Genomic DNA, 18,229 nt, shown 5'->3' with positions numbered 1-18,229 from the left:
GTGATTTTTGTCATTAGGTTTTTAAAAATATTCATGGGGTCAGCTCAGAGCAGCTTCCATCATTCAAACAATATTCAGAGTCAAGGAAGGGTTGGTTTACTGTCAGAGGCCTGTTAGGAAAACACAAAGGGGACTTCTCTTTATCAGGAAAATGCCAATAGAGGGGCTGGTGGCTTATGTTTTCTATGATGCTCAAATCCAAAAAACTCAAATGCAAGAGAATGCTTAAAGTTGGGTTAATATTCAAAACCATGAACAATGTGGTCTTTCTTTGAAAGAGAGAAAATGAGTCCCAAGGAAGGAAACTAATTTGTACAACAAATCCTTGGTGGATTCCAGTAGCTTGACCATTATTATCCCAATAACCAGGTGGCATCTGGAGTCCCCAGGCCCTGCTACACCTTGGGCCATGGCTCAATTCCTTTCTCACTCTTGCTTCAGGTCTCCTCTGAAGAGGCTGCTAGTAGTGATCAGACCAAGGGCAGCTGGCTAGGTGAACTAGAAATGACCCAATCTCTTTAAAAACAGGGTTGCTGCTTTGCCTCAGCTCTTCTCCCTGGGCACAGCCAGCCTCAACACTCAGCTTTGCCTTCAGAGTAAGATCCTGCCCTATTCGGGGGTAGGGACAATAACTCAGGTACTTTTTAACCTTCCTGCTTTATATCTGAGGTTGTTGCATGATCCAGTACAAAACAAAAATGGATCCTTTTGAAGCATGAACACCATAAACCTCTGGCACAGTGAACAGATACCATTAACTTTTGCAGCCTGGTAGCAAGTTTAAGAGGTCGTGGGGGAAAGTTCGCCGAGTCACCTATACCACTTAAGGTTTGTTTCCAATAGATGTAAAGACATTTACAGTTCTGGAAAATGAGCAGGATCAGCAGTCGCCCTGCTTCTGAGCCTGAGCTCCGAAGATGCCATTCTCTTGCTCTCTTGATGTTCTTAATTTTTGAACAAGGGACTGGCCCTACATTTTTATTTAGCACTGGGTCCTGAAGATTATATAGATGCTTCTTAACTAAAGATGAGGTAATGTCCAAATAAACCCATTGTAAACTGCAGATATCGTAAGTCAAAAATGCTACAAGGATGTCAAAAAGTTCATGGAAGGATGTGTTTCATCCAAAAACTCTGCATGGATTTCAAAACTTTTTGCACCAAAATAAATTTATCTTTTAATTCTATTTTCCATGAACTTTTTGAAATTTGCCTCCTGTCTCTCAACTAGCTTAACTTCTGGGGAATGTGACTATCAATGTCCTCTCAGTCCACCTTCACAGTATCCCTGGGTAAAGATTTGCATCTTGCAAATATAAAAACTAGGGCTTGGGATGGCACTGTGGCATAGCAGGTAAAGCCACCATCTGCAGTGCCAGCATCCCATACGGGCGCCGGTTTGAGTCCCAACTGCTCCACTTCCAATCCAGCTCTCTGTTATGGCCTGGGAAAGCAGTAGAAGATGGTCCAAGTCCTTGGGCCCCTGCACCCACATGGGAGACCCAGAAGAAGCTCCTGGCTCTTGGCTCCTGGCTCCTGACTCCTGGCTTCGGATCGGCGCAGCTCCAGCCACTGCAGCCAATTGGGGAGTGAACCAGCGGATTCTCTCTCTCTCTGCCTCTCCTCTCTCTGTGTAACTCTGACTTTCAAATAAATAAATAAATCTTTAAAAAAAAAAAACAAAAAAAAAACCCTAGGGCTCAAAAAGTTTATGAAACTTGCTTAGGGCACTAAGAAATAGGAGAGAAGTAGATACAAAATTTTACCTGTTTATCTTGTGAGGTAGATGCTAGGTTTCAGAGTCAACTCAGAAAGAAAGAAAATTTTTAAAGAGGATGAAAAAAGCTCTAATTGGACTGTAGACTTTAATCTCCAGTGGCTAAAAGGGTTACTAGTGGTGAGTTAGCACCAGGGCACCCTAATGAACTTTGTGCTGGTAAAATGAAGGATTTCCTACCAGGCACTAATTTAGGAGCAATGAGCTCACCTAGCTCTTTGAAGGATTTTAACAACCATGGAATTGAGCCAGTAGGACAGCCCCTGAGCCAGACAGATATCTGCCACAGGGGTGTCTTACCCATCCACTTTCACAAAGGCCAGACTCCAGCAGCCTGGGGTTACTCCCAGGGGTCGGGTCCAGCAGAGGCGTGAACTGCCCTGAACTATGTAAATGGGGCTGGAGATGTCAGGAAGCTTTTGCCCTGGGGCTTGAGAGGCCTGAAAAGCATCTGCCATCCAAAGGAGAAATGCAGGAGAGGGACCCAGGGGCTGTCAGCTGCGATTGAAGGATGGGAAGGGGGCTGCCAGTGGGTCCTGGGAGCCGGGTTAACAGAAGTGGCTGTCTCTTCTTTGGCATCAAAGAGCGCTCCTGAGCTCAACACAGGGCTGCCACCCTGTGTGGTGGATTCTACTCTAGCAATCTCTTTGAAAGGGCATCATTTTCCCAACGCTTCATCAGCGTCCACAGCTTCATTCTTACTTTCTCTCGCTCCTCTCTCCATCAGAAGAGTTCCTCCAGCCTCTCTGCAATGGTTAGAATTCTGGCAGTGCCAAGTTTGCGTCCTGAGTCCACGAACGCTTCGCCATCCGCCATCAGACAACTGCTGGAGCCTCTTTGAGCCTCCCTTTCCTGTGGGAATTCTCCTATGTGTGCTTCCTATGAAAATCCTAATAAGAATTACATACAGGGTACCCAACATAGAAAGGCCACTCAGAAAATGTAAGCAGACCTGATTTTAAATGGTTCTAGCACAACTCTTTTTTGAAAGCTATCTTCCTACTCTTTATATACACACATTTTAAAGATTTATTTATTTGAAAGGCAGTTACGGAGAGCCAGAGACAGAGAGAGAGAGTGAGGTCTTCCATCCGCTGGTTCCCTCCCCAGATGGTCACAAGGGCTAGAGCTGCACTGATCTGAAGCCAGGAGCCAGGAGTTTCCTCCGAGTCTCCCATAAGGGTGCAAGGGCCCAAGCACTTGGGCCATCCTCCACTGCTTTTCCAGGCCATAGCAGAGAGCTGGATTGGAAGTCGAGCCACTAGTTCTCAAATCAGTGCCCATCTTTATATTTTTTTATGGTACAGCAAAAAGACCATATTCATATCCTGGCACCCATATAACCAGCTGTGCAGGCTCAGGCAGTCTGTTCAACTCTCTCGGCCTCCTTTGTCTACAGTAGATAGTAACGCAAGTCTCAGGAGAATTAGCGCAGATTAAATGAGATTATACACAGAGTAGCATTGCAGAACAGTCTCCTATGAAGATCAGTTCTCTTCCTTGTCTCCTTTCACCCCCAATCTTACCATCATTTTTGCTTGTTTCCACGTGTGCCTCACTGAGATGAGCAAAGTTCTTCCCGACAAAGATTCAAAAGGGTCTCCCCAACTCCACTTTATACACCTCTCCTATCCAGAATCATGCCTCATTCCCCCGGCTCTTATCATAACAATGAGTCTCTGAGTCCTTGGGAGGGGAAGTTGCTCAGAGATAAGCATGATCTACCTGATCTGAAGAAAGTCAGCAGGGCGGCCCAGGGTAGGCTGGGGGGCAGCCCCTTGTCACAGTGGGCTGCCTTGCCGGAAGGCCTGGGTAAATAAGTCATTCCCCAGGCCTGGCTCCAGCCCCCTGGTGGGGAGGCTGACACCTGCACGTGGGAGGGAAAATCTCCCTTACCCCAGGACTACTACTCTATTTCCAGCCTTTGTACCTAACAAGAGAGAGGGGCAATATTGTCAAAGCCTTGGGCTTTCTCATCAGGATCAAACTGGGAGTAGCACTGACAGCAGCTACCAGGGTGTAATTCTCTCAAGGGAAGAAGAGCCTTAAAAAATTCTCTCCTCCAGTGGGGTGGGCTTTAAGTGATTCCAGCCCTCTGCGCGGTGCCTCAGCCCAGACACCCATCACAAACATGTTCCTGGAAGTCCAGCAGAAATCACCCCTCCTCCCGCCCCCAAGTGACTGTCCCTGTTCCTCCTCTTTTTTTTTTTTTTTTAATGGAAAGAGAAGTTATTTGTCAGCCAAAGGAATCTGAAGTACAGTTGTTCCAGTGTTTACATTCCGTAGACCAAGGCTGGAGACACAGTCCCTGGGAAAGACTGGCCAGAAAGCTGAATGGGCTTCCTCCCGTCCTCCTGTGGTCTGCATTGGATTATCTGCTTCTCCCTTCAACAAGCACCCTCTGTGCCTGGAATGGGACCCATCCTGGGAACCTAAAGAGAAATCGAAGATGATGATCCACTTTTTTTTTTTTTTTTTGGCGTTATAGTTTTAATGAGATTCTCCTACAAAAATTCAAAAACACCAATTTGTGAGGGTAAACTCCATTCGTTAGAGCAAAAACAGATCGCAAGTAGCCCTGGAGCTGAGGCACACACAGCCTTGATTTTCGGCAACATTTGCGAATCCACAGCTTTCTGATCAACCTTGCGCTGATTTGTTATTGGGAATTTCTTTGCCGGTGTAGATTTCGCCTTCCTGGTGTCTGGGTTTCTGCAGCTTCTTCCTGAAAGAAGCATCAGTGAGACGCTTTGGGATTTTCACACCGCTGGTGCCAATTTTCTTGGAGGTGGTGATGACAAATTTTTGGTGTGTTCTACGCAGAGGAAGCTGGTTGGGGGAAAGAGGTGCAGTCACAAGCAGCAAACCACTGCTCACCTGCTGCAGGAGGACCAGCCTCTAAGCCTCTGGGCCCAGCGAGGATGATGAGAACGGCCCCAGGGTGATGCTGGCCCTCAGTCTCCTCTCTGCTGGCTGCAAGGTTTTGTGCCATGGCTCAACAGCTTTGGAGGACATCTTCAGCGGCATGGTATCGAGGCATTTTGTGAAGCTTAACCACCTGGGTGCCACTGTTCTTGTCACCACCAACTGGTTTTGTGAGTCACAAGAATCTTCTTCTCTTCAGTCCTAGACTTGGGAGCCGCGAACTTTGTTTTGTACAGGGCTTTCCTGGAACCCATGGCAGTCCAGGAGTACCTGCCAATCCCTCTCAGGAGGACAGAGCTTCGGCTGCGGTGGGGCTTCCCTTCTTGGGCTTATTATCCCTGAGGTTCTTCTTTTTAGCATTGCTGCTGGCATTATCTATCTTTTTGGCTGGAGATTTCTTCGTAGTGTCGGCTTTGGAGCTGGAGCTTTTTCATCTGCCATATTCAGTCTTCACGATGCTGCATGTGTGCTTTGGTGGGAGATGGTGGGAGGGCTACATACAGGCAAAATGTAAATGTCATTGGGCATTACAATTCTATTTTTTTTTTTTTGACAGGCAGAGTGGACAGTGAGAGAGAGAGAGAGACAGAGAGAAAGGTCTTCCTTTTACTGTTGGTTCACCCTCCAATGGCCACTGCGGCCAGTGCGCTGCAGCCGGCACACCGCGCTGATCTGAAGGCAGGAGCCAGGTGCTTATCCTGGTCCCCCCTGTGGGTGCAAGGCCCAAGCACTTGGGCCATCCTCCACTGCACTCCCAGAGAGCTGGCCTGGAAGAGGGGCAACTGGGACAGAATCCGGTGCCCCAACCGGGACTAGAACCCGGTGTCCCGGCGCCGCTGTAGGAATGTCATGGGAATATGTTTCTGGGTTTTCATTCCAAGTCTGTGCCTTCATGTAAGATGAGGATTCAAAGTGGAGGCATAAGTCAGGTGCACAAATGAAAGAAGGGTTTATTTAAAGTAAGAGAGCGAATATACATTCATGTGTGATTGTGGGCAGCCCCACAGAGGGAGATCTATTCTAATTTTCCTCTGGTGTCACCTCTCTGCATGGGGCAAACGGTTCATGGACATCTGGAGGCATTCCCTTTTCTAGACCATGCTCAAGATGCTCCAGACCTCAGAAAATTCTGCCCAGATGGCCCCCAAATTATTACACGGCCTGTGTGGGGGTCTTTGTGTCTGTCCTCCCTGGATGAACAGAGTCACTAGTGCACACAGACCTCAGCTCGGTGACAGGTAAGGGTGTGGGAAGGCAGAGCTTGGCATTGGGGCCAGCATATCAACAGTGACAGGGAATTGAAAGCTGTTTCTCCCCTGGTCTTCATTATCTTTTGTATCTAAATTTGAACCTAGTCTGGCACATTGTTGCAATGCTGGGGATACATGTTTAAATAATTGATTAGCTTTATTTATCACTTTGAACTATTTTGGTCTATATGAAGATGCCATTTTGACCCAGACCCAACAAGGGTTAGGGGAGGGCGCTTTTCTTCCTCACTGCAATTTTTGCAACCCTCAAGAGATCTGAGCTGAGGAAGGGGTGTTACTTACAAGGAGAGAGCATGGGAGAAGAGAAGGGTAGCCAAAAGAGCAAAAGGGCTGCCCTCAGATCTAACAGTCCCTTTATGGGGAAGGGTGATGCCCTAATTTAGTATACACACAGGGTGCAGTTTGGAAGGAGTTAACCATGCCTGAAGTATTCTGGGAGTCTCACGGCGCCCCCAAGTGGAGTTTAACTTCCACATGTTCACCAGGGCGTCTCCTCCTTCCCAGTCTCAGGTGAGGTGCAAGTGCATCATGGGAAAGAAGGTATAATGGATTGGCACAGAAGGGGCTGGAGTTACAGAGCAGGGCTGCAGAAAAAGACATTGTGGCAAAATCTCCCAGGTCATTTGTTCCTACCTAACTTCCTGCCTAGTTCGCCCAAATCAGGACGACCAGAGAATGCAGCCACCAGGAGCTCCCACAGGATTTGGTGACGGGTAAGAGATGGATGAATAGGTACTTGCCCTGTAGAAAAGGAGCCGGTGACTATTTCAGCCAGAAGGGGCAGTGTGGGCAAGGGTATGAAGAACCTGTGAAGAACCACAGGTCCTTGGGGACAAGCAGGGCCCAGCTGACAATGTAGCTGGACATGGTGGCTGTTCTACAACCTGCCATGCTGCAGAATCTGGGCTTTACTCCAGCCCTCAAGAGAGCTGCTCATCCAAATGACAGCAGCTGGCAGGCAACGTCCCAACAGTCACACCCAGGGACAGGGGCCTGGTGCTTCCTCAGTTTCCCCATCTGCAAAACATAAAAGGATTTGTTCTCCAAGATCATGCATGGCCCAGATGAGCTGCACAGGAAGTATCATGTGGCTTCCAACTTGATCTGCTTTAATGGTTCAAGAGTGAAAACGTTCATTTACTTTTATGGGACACATGGGCTTGGTGATTTTTTTTTTTATATTAAAAATGAAATTCTTGAGCAAGATTCAAACCTTGGGTTTCACAGCTTCCTCCAGAATTACATTCGGATCTGATGTCTCTGAGGCAAAGCCAGAAAGTTGGATGGCAGCGAACCACATGAACTTCTTTTGAAATAGAAATGAATGTGTGTGCCTTTCCCCACCCGTCTCTTACACACTCCTACCAACAGAGACTCATGACCATTTCATGTCACTGTTTGCCAGACAGTGGACACTCATGGAATGGGCTGGCCAGTCGGTGAGCAGAGCTGCTCATTTCAGCCTGTGACCACACAGGATGTTCGTGTTGAGAACATCAGTGTGAGGGAACAAGTGAGTGCACCCTTGCCTACCCTTCCTGATTGTTCTTAGTATCTACCTTGGTCCCCAAAGAGCTAGAACTTTAGGTTCTTATGCTAAGGCAGGCCTGTGTCCATATTTACTCTGGTGCTAGGAGTGAGGACCAGGATCTGGGGTGTGGATGCCATAGTGGTATCAGCCCAAGGGAGTGAGTGAAAAAGCAAGCTTTAGAAGGAAGTGAACCTGGCTGATAGGTGAGATAACATGGCAGTGATTCCGCAGATGAGGCCCCCGAAGCCCCTGCATTGGAACTGTCTGAGCTGCATGATTGCATGGAGATTCCCGGGACCCTGCCCCAGAGTTCCGGAATGGAATATGTGGGAGTAAAATAGAGGAATCTGCACTTTGGACCAGGACCCCAGGAGAAGGGAGAATTACCATGAGAGACACTTAAGAGTTTTGTCTCTGGAGTCAGATAGAGGAAGAAAATAACCCAGGGATCCCCACACACTTTGCTCCTTGGCAAACCTCAATTACCTTCCCCTACACCACAGATAGCACCTGGCTCAGTAGGGACTTGTCAGAAATTATGAGAGGTTCCAAAATTTAAGAATAATAAAAAGAGCTGGCATTATGGTGTAGTGGGTTAAGCTGCCACCTGCAATGCCAGCATCCCATATGGGTGCAGGCTTGATACCCGGCTGCTCTATTTCTGATCCAGCTCTCCGCTAATGTGCCTGGGGAAAGTGGTGGAAGATGGCCTGTGTGCTTCAGCCCCTGGACCTGCATGGGAGACCTGGAAGAAACTCTTGGCTCCTGGATTCAGTCTGGCTCAGCTCTGGCTGTTGTGGCCATTTGGGGAGTAAGCCAGAGGATGGAAGTGCGCTCTCTCTCTCTCTCTTCTCTCTAACTCTCCTTTCAATAAATAAATAAATAAATATTTTTTAAAAAAGAATGATATGCAATTTTATTTGCCTAAAAGTAATTTTTTTGTTTGTTTAATAAAAGCATTTGATTCTCCCACATAGCCAGATGTCTGGGGAGAGTTGTCCCAGGGTGGATAGCATCAGCATTCATAGTCATCTAGAGTCTGGGTCAGCAGCCATCAAATCTTTTTGTGCAACTCAACAGCTTTTTCATAGCCACTCAACAATCCCATGTGTCTTACTCCAGGACTGTGACTTCCTATTCCGTTTATACAGCGGTGTGTGTGCTGTCATTACTGTAAGATGACTGAAATCCTTTATGCATGGATAAAGTGAGTAAACACAAGGAAATCAGGAATGAAAGAATATAACCATTCAGCTGTCACCGCACAGAGCAGCCTCCCTCAGCTTAAACAAGTCATTGGCTGCTGCTGTTCTGAAGAATTCCCTGGTTGGTGTTAACAAGAATGAAAATCCAAGCAGTCCGGACTCAAGCTATCCCCACTCCACCCAGGTTAGGGCTGACAGCCAGGATAGGAAGTGGGCAGAGATCAAGGTAATGGTTCCAGTGACTAAATCAGAAAAGGAACTGTAGGTAGCTCTGCTGGGGAGCCCTAGGGCTGGCGCCACAAGATAAACACTATAGACCGTCTTCAGATGGCTGAGCAACAAGACCCCACCCAGGGCAGCCTCTCTACCCAGTAGCCTCTCAGTCACTGCCACCATGGAGTTATCAGGAAATTTGTGATAATTCTTCTTATTGATCACCTCTATTGATTTAGTCTATGATGAAAAGATACTGCAGACACATTAAGTAGCTATTATAGGCAAATTGTCTCTTAATGAATTGCACCAACAGACAGGATTTTACATTTAACCCTAACTGGGGCTTGGACTCCATAGGTACTGAATGGCCATCGGAGACTGGATGCTTGTGTAAAAACCCAGCTGATTGGATGTTTCACCATGGAGCATTTCCCCTTTACTACTGAGGTGTGCCAAAGACCTGCCTAAATGTATGTGCTGAACCAGAATAGGTTCATAAATCTCATTAGGATAAGAGAAAAAAAAAAAAAAACATTGCCATAAAAACCACTCAACAACCAGTCCTGTGATTCCATTTCAAAAGCATGCAAATTGGCCATTTTTCCTAATTTTAAATACTTGCCAGTTAATCTTTATATTTTAAAATAATCCTTGTATTTCAAAAGGGAGGGGGGACATTCATTTTGGATTATCTCACATCTTAAAACCATATTGTTGTCTTTAAAAGGGGACAAGAAAGGCTGGCATTGTGGCACAGCCGATTAAGACAACCCCTGAGTGGCTTAGTGGGTAAAGCCATCGCCTGTAGTGCCGGCATCCCATATGGGCACCAGTTCAAGTCCCAGCTGTTCCATTTCTGATCCAGCTCTCTGCTATGGCCTGGGAAAGCAGTAGACGATGGCCCAAGTCCTTGGCCCCTGCACCAGCATGGGAGACCTGGAGGAAGCTCCTGGCTCCTGGCTTCAGATGGGCTTAGCTCTCGCCATTGCTGCCCATTGTGATGAAAGACACCTCTCTCTCTCTGCCTCTCCTCCTCTCTCCGTGTAACTCTTTCAAATAAATGAATAAATCTTAAAAAAAAAAAAAAAGCAGTGGAAGATGGTCCAAGTCCTTAGACCCCTGCCACCCATGCGGAAGACCTGTGTGAAGCTCCTGGCTCTTGGTTTCAGCTCAGCTCAGCCCTGGCCATTACGTCCATTTGGGAAGTAGACTGGTAAAAAGAGGATTCTCTCTGTCTCTCACTCTCTCCCCTTGTCTCTGTAACTCTGCCGTTTAAACAAATAAGTAAATCTTTAAAAAATGAGGCTAGAAGAAAGAAGAACTTCTGTGCCTTGTTAAAGAATGTGTTTCTTCCTCCTTCATGTGGGATTTTGTTTTTGTTTTCTTAAAAACCAGGCCAAATTTGACTGTGTGTGTATGTGTATGTGTGTATCAGCATGTGTGCACATGTGTGCCTGAATTTTGGAAAAAACTGTATTCAGAAGAATGCCTGGAAGCTTAAATATAACATGCCAAGTTTTAGCCAGCAGCAAAATTTTCCAACTCTGTTATCACATCCCCCCAAGAGGGCTTGAGTTGGAAGTCACTTCGTAGCAGTGCTAGCAGATTGTTAGAGTACTCTATTACCAGAAGCAAAGCTTTGGCTATTATTATTTTATAATAGAATGGGCAGAAATTGCAGGTTGTTTTTTTTTTTTTTAAATGCTATCTCTGTTGGGAAAATGCTCATTTGCCAAACTCCTGAAAGTTGTAATTTCAACAGTTTGGCAGAAAAAAAAAAAAAAACCTATGTTTTTGGAATGAATTATGACTACAGGCAATGAATACAGAGGCCAATGTCCCAATTGTACTTGAATTTTAGTTTCAAGGAGAGCAATCATTTAGGGCTGGTCACATGATAAAACTGCATTTTCCTTGCACAATATACGGGAAACAGAGTAGCCCTTCCAGCTCATACTGGCCAATGCTCCAGAGTTCTTTTGGTACACATTCAAAGGAGGGTCTCTGTCCAAGTCTACAGAACCCAGGCTGCTGCTCAGATTATATATGCTAAGCAGTGACCATAGGCTAGGTTCCGGGCTCATAGTTTTGATCCTTCTGATCTCTGGATTCCCAAAAGAGGCTTTATCTTGAGTCTGTTCCGCCTCTTGGTTACTAGATGGCTGCTTGTGGGACTCGGAATCCATGCACTCTCTGATTCACACCCAGCAGGAGAAACATGAAAAGAGAGGGGAAGAGGTAAGGGCGCTCTCTCCCAACACAGACAGCAAACCATTCCTCTTGGCGTGACTGGGTCAACACAATTGTGTGCCCTATCAAAAACAACTGCTGATGCCAGGGAAGGACCATGGGCTGCTTGACCCCTGAGGAGCTGGAGACAATGTAGACACCTAGATCAAACTGGGGTTCTATTTAGAGGCAAAGAAGTGGACAGGAGGTGGACAAAGATGTCTGCCACACAGTCTGTTTTTAAGATGTATTTAATCACTCATTTGAAAGGTAGAGAGAGAGAGAGAACATGTACTTCTGTTTGCCGGTTCACTCCCCAAATGGCCACAACAGCCAATCCCTGAAGCCAGGAGCCAGGAATTCCATCCAGGTCTCCCACATGGGTGACAGGACCTCAAGTACTTGGGCCATCGCTGCTGCTTCCCAAGTGCATTGTGAGGAAGCCAGGTTGAAAGCAGGTTGTTGGGACTAAACTGGCAGTGCGATGTGGGATGCTGGCATCACAGACAGTGGCTAAACTGCTATAGCACAATGATGGACCTTGCTACCCGGTCTAAATTAGTGCTCATATTCCTACACAGAACATATGACTTGGGTTAATAAAAGAATTGGGACTTACAAGTAGTAACAGGAGCGGCCAAGTTTGTGCAGGTGGAACATAGTGAAGTCTGATTGTCCATGCCATTAACCTCATCACTTCACTGCCTCCTTTTGGTCAGAATGTTATGGAGCTGTGATTCCAATATTTTCCTTCATATCAACTATGCCACAAAAAATGTCACTTTTTTCCATTAGTGATATTGATAGTGAAGAACTGCAGACCAATGGGATGTAAGCAATGGACTCAGTTGTCTAATACTGCCTTTCCTCATCTTTTGCTACAACTCAAAACATAATGCTTATCCCCTAACAATTATGACTTCAGGCAACGAATAATAAGAAGGTATGTTGGGGCTAACATTGTAGTGTAGTGGGTAACGCTGCTGCCTGCAATTCTGGCATCCAATAGGGGCACTGGTTCAAGTCTCAGCTGCTCTACTTCCTGTCCAGCTCCCTGCTAATGTGCCTGGGAAAGCACTGGAAAATGGCCCAAGTCCTTGGGCCCCTGCAACCACATGGGAGTTCTGGAAGAAGCTCCCGGCTCCTGCCTTTGGATTGGCCCACACTGCAGCCACTTGGGGAGTGAATCAGCAGATGGAAGACCTCTCTCTCTCTGTGTGTCTCCCTCTCTCTGTTTATAACTATCTCAAATAAATAAATCTTTTTTAAAAAAAGACAAAAAAAAAAAAAAAACAGAAGTTAGGGGAAAGGCAAGGTAACAGCTTAATATGGTTTAGTTTGAATAATTTTGGGAGACTGTAAGGCATGCGATGTCACTAGTTCCTGGTACCTGGCCTTTGGCTGATTCAGTGCAGGGGACATACTGGCTTGGAGTGTGAGAGTAAGATAAGGTGGCACTGGACAAGGCAGTCTGCACATGACAGGTGCTCTCCAGGCAAACTGTCCACCATTCCTAGGAATTAGCTAGCCCTGTGTGTGTCTTTCCTGGTCTGAAAAGCCTCTAAGATGTCCAGACATCTTAAACATACAGGAAATTTAAACATATGATTAACATTGTACTGCCATGAGTTGACACATCTCAGTTGTTGCCAACTTGACCTCTCCCTTTGTGTGGGCTCGACTGGGCTTCTTTACAAGGTAGCCAGATCCCAAGATGGAGTGTAAAAGCTGCAGTCTCTAAAGGTTACGACTCAGAAATGACACAATGTCATGCCATTGCATTCTCTTTTTTTTCAAGTTTTTTTTTTTTTTTTGACAGGCAGAGTGGATAGTGAGAGAGAGACAGAGAGAAAGATCTTCCTTTTGCCGTTGGTTTTTAAAAGTTTTATTTGAAAATAAAAAGACAGAGAGAGAGAGAGAGAGAGAGAGAGAGAGAGAGCATCCGCTGGTTCATACCACAGTGGCCGGAGATGTGCCGATCCAAAGCCAGGAGCCAGGAGCTTTGTTCGGGTCTCCCATGCAGGTGCTGAGGCCCAAGGACTTGGGCCATCTTCTACTGTTTCCCAGGCCATAGCAGAGATTTAGATTGGAAGTGGAGCAGCCAGGTCTCGAACTGGCACCCAATATGGGATGCCGGCACTGCAGGCGGTGGTTTTATCCGCTAAGCCACAGCACCGGCCCCCTATTGCATTCTATAAGCCAAAACAAGACAGGCACAGACCCAGCTCAAGGGGCAGGGAAGAAACAATTCACATTTCAACAGGAAGAGCCAGAAGAGGTGGCGGCTATGTCTAATCTCTTCACAGAAACCTATCATGTCACTGACCAATTGTGTTGCAACTACTTATTAGTATGTCCAATTCATACTCAACAATAAGCTTCTCAGGGGAGGAAACCATGCCTTTTCTCTTTGTATCCAAAGACCTAAGATATTATTAGCACTGTTTGTTCAGAGCTAATGGGTAAGAAGATCACTCAGATGGATGGAATCAAATGAGCAAAAGTAGGAAACTAACAAAGTATATGAACGGCCCATTTTCAGAGGTTGTCCAATTTGGGGGCTGGGACATATCTGCATTCCATTTGAGTACTGGTTCAAGTTCTGGTTGCTTTGCTTCCCATCCAGCTTCCTACTCATGTGCCTGGGAAAGAAGTGGAGGATGGCCCATGTGTTTGGGGCCCTGGCACTCAAGTGGGAGACCCAAATGGAGTTTCTGGCTCTTAGCTTTGGCCTGGTCCAGTCCTGGCCATTGGAGCCATTTGGGGAGTGAACCAGTGAATGGAACATTTCTGTCTCTGACTCTTCCTGTCTCTCTGTAACTCTGCCTTTTGAATAAAGAAACAAATCTCTCTTTTTAAAAGAGGTTGTCCAATTTTATACGTGATGGAGAGCAGAAAACAACTTGTAAGTCTTGCATTTAAGACTAAGATGTTGGACATCGTTCCTGGGAAATAGGACACAATGAAAGGTTTTTGAGCAAAATAACAACTGGTACCATTGTGTCTCTAAAATTGCTTAAATTAACTGATGATTCTGCTGCAGGTCCAGTTTCACTAGTTTGCTACAAGAAAGACAAATGCTGGAGGACACGTAGGGGCCACTTTGTCTTGCAAGTGATGTAGTCCGTCACCTGATGCAGTAAACTCTTCTCTCATCAGCGCTGTTACACATTATGTAAGTCAATTTGATCATTCACAATCGTCCAGTTCTTTTTGGTGGCTTTCTTTTTTTTCCCCAAAGAAACCATTTATTTAATGAGTACAAATTTCATAAGTACAACTTCAGGAATATAGTGATTCTTCCCATAATACCCACCCTCCCACCCCCATTCCCACCCCACCTTCTCCTCCCTCTCCCATTCCCAGTCCCATTCTCCATTCAGAAAAACAAAACAAAACAAAAAACTGTTCCTTGACAGTCAAGACAAGGGCTCTTCAAGTCATTGCTTCTCAAAGTGTCAATTTCACTTCTACAGATTTCCTTTTAGATACTCTTTAGTTATCACAGATCAGAGAGAACATATGGTTTTGTCCCTTTGGGACTGGCTTATTTCACGAAGTGTGATGTTTTCCAGATTCATTAATTTTGTTGCAAATGACTGGATTTCATTTTTTTTTTTTTACCACTGTGTAGTATTCCATAGAGTACATATCCCGTAATTTCTTTTTCCAGTCTTCAGTTGATGGGCATTCAGGTTGATTCCATGTCTTAGCTATTGTGAATTGGTGGATTTCTTTAGCCGCTATTAGAAGAAGAAGGTGAGGACTACAGATTTCTCATCCCTTTAATAGCAGACAGAATATTACAATAAAGCAAATTCTATAGCAGAAATAAGCAATTATTAATCTAGGAAGCCTCACTCCACCCTTTGGACTCATTGACAAGTAGCTTGCTTGAAGGTTTTACTGAGGGTGAGGGCCACATAATCAAAAGCACCACCATTCTTTTTCCCCAAGACTACAAACCACATTTTAAAATTTTTTATTGAAAATTATTTTATTTTTCAGTATAAGTTTCCTAAGATCACTGATCTTTAGTTTATCAATTTTTGGAGGCCTTATTTCCATGTATAGCTTTTGGAAAAGCAAGGCAGATTAAGCTGCAGGAATAAATAATCCCTAGTATTTGAAAATTTATACTTGTTAGGATTAAGAAAGGTTTAAACCGCCGATGCCGCGGCTCAATAGGCTAATCCTCTGCCTAGCGGCGTCGGCATACCGGGTTCTAGTCCCGGTCGGGGCGCCGGATTCTGTCCCGGTTGCCCCTCTTCCAGGCCAGCTCTCTGCTGTGGCCCGGGAGTGCAGTGGAGGATGGCCCAAGTGCTTGGGCCCTGCACCCCATGGGAGACCAGGAGAAGCACTTGGCTCCTGCCTTCGGATCAGCGCGGTGCACCGGCCGCAGTGCACCGGCCGCGGCAGCCATTGGAAGGTGAACCAATGGCAAAAGGAAGACCTTTCTCCCTGTCTCTCTCTCTCACTGTCCACTCTGCCTGACCAAAAAAAAAAAAAAAAGGTTTAAACCAACAAGGGGCATCACAAAGTCACCATGTATTTATCACATTTGCTGAAACCATAGCTAGAAAAAGACAGTTAATATTGAGGTCATTCTTTCTAAGAAAATAACAAAAATATTTCTATCTTGAATAAAGGAGTAAGACAAAAAAAGAAGAGCAGGATTACTTCTGCAGAAAGTAATCTACTCTTTCTCTTTGGTATTGGCAAACATAAGCTGTATATTTTGACAAAAAAGAAAATGTACTTATTCAGGATGTAATTTTTAAAGCCTGACACGAAATTGACAACTTGTGTTGTGTGGGTTGGCAACTGTAACAAAATCCTCTTCACATGGATGAGCTTTCAAACAAAACTCCTAACAGCCTGTACTGAAAAGGGGTGGTGAAAAGAAGATAACAGAGTCCCAACCCAGCACCCGATCAGGTTTCTCGGAAACATAGAACATGTTGTTATCCGTTGCTTTATTCAAATATGACTTGGATAGAAAATCATTCTCGGGGTACACAAACCACAGAAGGCTCTTGGAGGGAACACAACCTCCAAAAATTAAATGATTCCAATCTTGCAAAGTTTCAATTGGATTCATGTACTTATAAAAGTCATTTTTCTTCAGTTTGGTAATTGTAACTTCAAATCAAAAGTGGACAGAGTGAAAACTTTTAAAGCCAAGCCTACAAAATTTTCCTATTATTAATACAACATATAACTCATTCAGTGTTATTGGTAAAGTCATTTCATTCTAACAACAGCAGCAATAAACTTGTAAAATGGTTCAAATGAAAAGCAAAGATGTTCACTCTCATCTGCTCTTGGGAGGAGAATAGCACTGCCACATAACAGCAATCAGATGAAGATTTCTATTTCACTTGGTAAAATTAATAGCATCTTGATAAAGATCATATTGGCTAGTGAATAAAACCTATGTCAGTTTATCACATAAAAATACAATATTTTCTTCTGATAACTTTATGAAGCCATGGCATTCACTGAGCTTAAGACTCGATTCAGCAAGTAACAATAAGATCTTTATGTGGCTACTCATTTTGAAGTATAAATAACCAGAATCCCAGATAAGAAAACTATATTTACAGCCTATTATTTCAAAATTGTTGTTTTTCTCCTTAAATAAGTCAGCTGACTGTGGATTGCTGGAAATCCCTGCACATTGTATCATGCCTGGGTCAGCAATATATTCTTGGCTTTACAAACACTGAAGTTGAAAAACTGAACCTCTGGTCTTCCCATCCCACCTCCCCTCTATCATCTCTCCCCAAATAATCAATGTTCCTTACTTTGCTTCTCTGCCTTATATATTTGTTTTTAGAACCAATTTGATACTATTTCCAGTTCTGAAATATTTACTGTCCCATTTTAAAAACCACTTAAAAGCAAGAGCAAAAGATTATTCTGACGGGTTGGATTAAGTGGCCACTAGTAAAAAGAATTATATCTCTCCCAAGGTCAGAATCCTATTTCTTCCCTCTCACCTATTATGGATATTCTTTAAGCGTATCTTAATGGAAATCTCCTGGAATTATGTTTTAGACTTGGAGTTTTTGGAACCTGGAAATTAATGCAAAAACAATGTGCATAGGATATGTATGTTGCCTTTTTCTTGACTTTAATCAGTTTCTCAAAATAGTCTATAAGACTAATATTTTAAGAGCCACATTTGGCACTGTGGTTGGGACACTGCTTGGGACAATTGCATTCCATTATCAGAGAGCCTGATTTCAAGTCATGGCCCCACTTTCAATTTCCGCTTCCTGATAATGTGCAGCCTGGGAGACAGCAGTGATGCACAGGTGGTTAGGTCTATGCCACCTACTCAGAAGACCTGGATTGAGTTCCTAGCGTCAGGCTTCAGCCTGGCCCAGCCCCAACTATTGCAAGCATTTGGGAAGGGGGCCAGCAGATGGGAGGTCTCTGCATGTCTGTATTTCTGTCTCTTTGCCTTTCAAATAAATAAATAATTTAAAAATTAAACATCTGGCGCCTTTGTCTTGGGCCAGAATTTTGAGAGGAAAAAAAAAAAAAGAATCACATTTCTAAATCACAAAGATTCATCACTTACTCTCTCTAAGCACCAGATTCTCTTCTTGGATGCCCACTGATTTCACAGATGTAGCTGGGAATGCTGAACAGCAACTTATTAGAGCAAGGAGAAGAGGCAAATCCAAAGTGATTTCACCTCATTCCCAAATGCACCCATCCAAACCACTGCCGTACAGAACATGGTCCAGATTACTCAAATTTCATCTAGATCCCTCTAATGCCATTCTTCTTAAAAGCGGTCATTCTTTTTTATTCTATTAAAACATTCTTTGATAATTTTTACCTCTGTGGTTAAAGATGCCTTTGAAAAGCAAGATTCAAGTTGTACAATTTTTTTTTCTTATTCTCTAACAATAGATTTTGCTGCAGTCATGGGAAGCACATCATACACTATCTGGGATCTTAATAAACAGTCACTAAATATTTGGTTGAGAAGTGTGCATCCATGGACTTTTCTAGAATCACTGGGGTCTGAACAGAATCCAATAGAATTCATTTCTGCTAT

This window comes from Lepus europaeus, chromosome 20 (genome assembly GCF_033115175.1).
Source record: "Lepus europaeus isolate LE1 chromosome 20, mLepTim1.pri, whole genome shotgun sequence".
Taxonomy (NCBI): Eukaryota; Metazoa; Chordata; class Mammalia; order Lagomorpha; family Leporidae; genus Lepus; species Lepus europaeus.
Note: the sequence above shows the minus strand (reverse complement) of the source record.